Source organism: Rhea americana, unplaced genomic scaffold (genome assembly GCF_003343005.1).
Source record: "Rhea americana isolate MKP2758 unplaced genomic scaffold, rheAme1 scaffold_98, whole genome shotgun sequence".
NCBI lineage: Eukaryota > Metazoa > Chordata > Aves > Rheiformes > Rheidae > Rhea > Rhea americana.
This window is the reverse complement of record NW_028187177.1, coordinates 1,641,403-1,647,186: the sequence shown is the minus strand read 5'-3', so window position 1 is coordinate 1,647,186 and position 5,784 is coordinate 1,641,403.

Genomic DNA, 5,784 nt, shown 5'->3' with positions numbered 1-5,784 from the left:
GCCGTCCGTGTCCGCCGAGCCGCCTGAGAGCATCGGCACTGGCCCCGCAGCCCCGGGCGGTCTCTCCTCCCGCCGCCTTCGCCCACTGCCGGGGCGCGCCGCGGCCGCCCGCTCGCTAACGGAGCKCCGAAGGCTGTGGGAACCGGCGCTTTGCAGCCCGGAAAGCACCGACGCGTACTCCAGATCCTAGCACGCGCGCCGCAAAACAACACCAAGATGTTTATTTTCACAAGGATACAATGTTTGACAAAATAAACCATATTTGATTAATTCCGACTGCTTCTCTGTTTTCTGAACGCAGTAAATTCGCTGATCGTATAAACATGCCAGGACGGCTTCATCTGCCTGTATCAAAATTTCAGTTACCTCATCGCCAGGGAATGTCCTTCAGTAACAATTTGACAAGCTTATTTAGGTTTCTTTTTGTTTGTTTGTTTTTTTGCTCTTACTTCTTAGTCGGGTCTCCCCTGGACAAGGAGCAGGCTGCAGTCCGCTCCCTGCTCCGCTCAAACCCCACCGCCCCYCTTTGCGCAGAGCCTCGCACCCTCCCTCTATTCCTTATCCTTTCGGGGAAGTCTCCCAAGGGCAGAGAGAGGTTTTGTCTCCCTGAGCGGCACCGCAGCCGCCCCTCCGGGCCTCGGCACATGCCCTGGGATTGYGGGCTAAAACGACAAATAAAGCACAAGTAGGATTTTTAATTCTGGTGACACCAGGCAGAGTCACCCACAGCAAAGGAGCTCTCGCTGCTGGTGCTAAAAAGCACTGGGTTTCTGGGAACCGATACCCGATTCTGGGGCTGATGGCTCATAACCTGGTAAAACTTTAGCAGTGTTTGTCAATCATTAAGCTGAGGCCAGGAAAACCGCTGTCAATGAAGCAAAGCGTTTGGGAACCAAACCTGATGTTCCTGATATGATTTTGCTTTAGAACTTGTCCTTAGACCATGCAACCATCCATGCCACAGCAGGTCCCACCACRGAGAGGACAGCTGGTAACAACCCCTCAGATAACCCAATCCCCTAGGTGCGTCAGGGCCTACCGCCCGGGTCCGTCACTGCTGCAAGGGGCAGACAGAGCAAACCTGGCACTGGGACATGGTGGAATGGAAACACCGAGAGAGGAGCACATCCGAACCAAGGTGGCTGTGGCCACCGGGCAGGAGTAGCCTTTTTTTCCAGGTTCCCTCAGTCTACGTGAGCAACAAGARGAGCTGGACATTCTCACTGCTGAGATGAAATCTGATATAACTGAGGTTACCGAGACCTGGCGGGATGATTCACACGAAGGAAATGTTGACATTTCCAGTTATGAAGGACCTCAGGAAGAACTGCGTTTGCAAATAAGACATGAGGCTGATTGATAGTAATCAACAYTAAAGGCCCAGCTCTTGCTTTGACACCGACTGGTAGCTGGGGGCTCAAGACCGTGGTTGCAGAGGGATCTCTCCTCTAGTCAGGCAGCCTAGAGAGGCTCAGGGTGTGCAGCTGAATCAAACCGGAGGAGAGAAGCGAATGACACCTTCAGCAACTGCCTGTAAGGCAGAAAGGCCAGCCGCGTTGTGCAGGACTTGGCAYGGCAGACGTGTAGCCACCAGGGTACGAGCGAGAGGTTACGACTGTCTAACACAGAGGAAATTGCACCCAACGCACGCTTAAGCTCGTTACTAATTTAGGACTGACTGGCAGCCAGTGACCCGAAGCGGTTCCTGGGAGAGCTGATGCTACCGCGACCTGCACCTGGGATCGCCCTGCCGTGTCCCCGGGGCGGCCGCTCGCSCTGGCCTCCTCCCCCTGCCGAGGAAGTTCCCCAACCTCGATGGCAATGAATGAGCAATTCTGAAAAACTCTCCTGAAAAACAAAACCGAGACGCTCTAGATTTCACTTCTCAAAAAAGGCAGAGCCACAAGCACCAGCTGTTTCCAGCAGCTGCTGAGTGCGTTAGATTGTAACATTCCAGGGACTGAACGATTAGTCAATTGATTAATGAACTGGGATTTCTCATCCAACAAAAATATTTTGCTTTTGAATTATAATTTGATGCATGATTAGTGCATAAATACATTACACATGCATAGCACATGCCTGAATCTCCTAACCACCCTTGGGCGCGAGGAAAAGGTGCCGGGTTCACCACCTTTTCGAGGTGGAAAAGCTGCCCGGAGCCGTGCTGCCGATGCCCGCGGCGCGGCGCTGTGCGACCCTGCACATCGGCAGAGGCTACGGGATCGGACCCTCGAGGCTGCAGCCCGTCCCCAAGGCCACTGCTGYTTTGGCCAAGTGCCCAAAACACCGAGGCCAGCAGAAACCCGGACAGGCATTTCCCCTGGCCGCGCGCCCGCCCCTGCGCTGTCCCGGCCCCGCGAGCCCGGCCGAGCCGGGCGGCTGCAGCACGTGGGTCCCCGCGACGTGGGTCTCTGCGCCGGGCACTGAGCGAGCTCCTGCACCGGGAGCTCGGGCACCCGCTGCCGCTCTCAGGGATCGTCCAGTGCACATGCCCAGCWCTGGAGGAGACACCAGCTCTGCTCCAACTCTGAAATGTCCACGGAGCCTCCAAAACCAGCCACTTTCTGCTTAGAAAACCCTGGTGCTTCCTTCTCGAATGGGATTTTGCAGAAGCTGCCGGTAAGCATAGCTCTTGGGAGCTGGCAAAGACATGATCTTATTTTGGGGAAAGAAAAGTTAAAACAMTCCTGATTGTGTGTTAGTGGTTAAACATACGAGCTCTGGAGCAAGGAGCAGAGCTCTAGGCGCACGCGGTGGTGACGGTCCCRGCTCCTGGCAGAGGTCTCTCATCCCTCTGCAGTACAAGTCACAAAACGCAGGGGTGGTGCAGAGAAATGGACGGGGAACAATTATTCCGTATTTCATCCAACACGAGAACGAAACGATGTCCAACTGCCCGACTGAACCCCTGCTCTACTTCACCCTGGTCCTAGAGCCGCCAAAGGAAAACTTGCACAAAGCTTACAAACTATTGCAAAATGCAATCAAAATGCACACGCACCAATCCACCGCATGGTATAATTCAACAGCTCTTCTCAAGTCATAATGTGTTATTTTAGAAACTTGGCAGATAGGTGAGTCGAGGACTGGTTTTTGTGACCTCCTACCATAGCAAAGTCTCAAACGATGTAGCTTTGCTAACCAGCAAGTCCAGGCAAGAGGAGACCAGGCTCRGCACGCTGCGGAGGGGTTTGCTGTTGACAAGCATTAACATCACATGGAGGCAGAGTGGGGMGACCAGGCAGGCTTTATAAAATGTACAGCAAGGTGCCGGCTGCTTTGTCTTCCTGAGAGAGAAACCACAGCGGATGCTCACTGCTGAAAAGCTGCTGCCACGCACCACACTGTCCTTGCTGCTTACCTAAAGGAAAACCAGTCTCCCGAATATTTGTGACAAGGTAGTAACAGCCAGAACATCTGTCACGCTGGTACCAGAGTTAGGTGATGGCGCAGGCTCACTCTCCGAACAGACCAAGCGCCCCGCTTCCACCTCTAGAAGGACGAAAGGAAACSATCAGACCAGAGGAACTGACTGGAATTCAAGTGACTCTAATGAAATATTCCCTTTGGTGGAGCCGAGGCTCAGGGGCAGAGGCGGCCGCAGCACCAGGAGCAGAAACGATGGGCTAATCCATGCCAACAGCAAGAGGCAAAAAGCAAGAGGGTCAAGAAACACCTCTGCCAGCAACAGCTATCCCATCACTCCGGCCAGAAGAGGACCCCRCCAACTCGAGGACTCCCTAGCGAGCTGCGATCCTGGGAGATGGAGTTGACTGTAATTTGACTCACTAACACATGAAATATTCCTCTTGACAGAAGGTCAAAACAAAGCAAATGTTGCTTGGTGCTGAAGGACAGAATGGAAAAAGCGGATTAAACGGAAAGGATAATAAGCCGTCACGTCTTGTGCAGGACCAAGTGCCGGCAGAGCGTGTCTCGCTTGGACGGATATGGAAAATTGGCTGCTCAGATCAGCAAATTTTGTGCTGCCATCAAGTGAATATTGGGGTGGCACCAGCACTGCTCAAACCTCCTGAGATGTTCACCCCAAAACAGACTGAGCATGAGAGGTCTAACCCCCAAAGGAAATCTCTCCTACTGCTAATCAGTAGGTAACACCAGAACTTAGCCCGGATCAGCTCCTTTCCATCCCCAGCAGTTAACTGGGAGTTAACTTCCCTGTACGCAGACAAGCCGGATGAATAGCCTGTTCTCTTCTCTCTCCAGCATGGCTTGTGAATCATTTCACTGCAGACAGTCACATCGCTTCAAATCAGCAGCAGCGAGATCAGACCCATCACTTCAAAGCAAGAACTGGGCAAGTTTCTACTCTCCAAACTGTCTGGTTGTGTGGTTCAGATTTAGGTATTTTCTCCCAATTACAAAGTAGTTTTTTAAAGGTTCTTAGGCACAAAAACATTTAAAGCATGCACGTGCATACGCATGAGTGTGTGCGTGCAAGCATACACACACACACACTGCAGCTTAAGATACTGCAGATACAATCACTCAAGTAGAGGCAGCATCTTGAACTGAAATATGTAACCCTTTTGGCCAGGAAACAAAGCAAACACTCCATGGCACCAGCCCACGTATTTAATCAGACTCTACCCCAAGCCCTTCTGCTGTGCCCCAGCGCCCAGGCACGGGTGGCCTTGCCCAGGGTGCCCACTCCAGAACGGCGCAGACCACAGGTGACTTCCAGGGCATCCTTCACAGAGCAACAGACCTTTATTAGTTTAAGCAAAGTAACATGCAAAAAACACTTGAACAAGAGTCTCATCTGCCGATGTAACAGGATGCTGTGCAAGCCACCAGGTCTCCAGCACTGCTGCTGCAGAAGCTGGAGGGGAACCTGGCTGTCCACGACTGATGGGCTTTGCAGGACCCAGCTGGGTAGCAAAGGGTGATACTGCCTGCAAACTACCCTGTTGCAGGTGTGCATCACTGCAGTGGGAGCGCAGTTGGCCCCAGGTGACCTCTGCTGCCAGTACAGCTCTTCAGAGTCATGTCGATCTTGGAGATGCCTTGGAGATGATGCAGGTCTCAAAACAATCTGCTCCAGCAGCAGCAGTAATGTCGACTGGTGCATCCTTTATCCTGCCGCAGTCATTTTGGCTCCTAGGCTGAGCCTGGAGTGAGGAGAGATGTCCAAGCTCCAACAGCAGCGAGCTCGAGAGACATCTCGTCCTCTGCCCTGGCTCTAGTGCTGGGTCTTCCCATCTCCTGCCTACCCAGGCACTGGAGCACACTGGTGTTGGCCATGAGCTCAGGATGGCAGGAGGGTGAACCCAGCGCCTGCAGGTTCTAGGAGGTGGTTAGTGTTTGCTGCTGCRAGGCCACACCAGCACCCACGAGTACCTGACACCTGGCAAGACCCACCAATGGCACGTCCTCTTCCGCAGCATCTCATCTCACGCCATACATTCAACCTTATCTCTCCTATCTTCACACACCTTCCACATTATATGCCTGGCCAGATTCCTAGGGGTGAGTCTCAAATTTGGAGTAAGTACAAAAAACACTTGAACTACAGACAGAATCTGAATTAAGTCAACTAGAAACAGGGGCCTGATATTTGCTGAGAACATTTAATAAATTGTAGGTGTTCTTTACCCCATGCACGTTCAAACAGCTCAAGATGAAATATGTACTTCAACTTAATAGTGATGGAGACCTCAGTCTTCAAAAATCTGCTAGGAAGACAAGTTAATATCAACCTTATTATATTAAACAGGATTATCTTTAAAAAGCACTGTTACATATTTACTGGTTTACCAT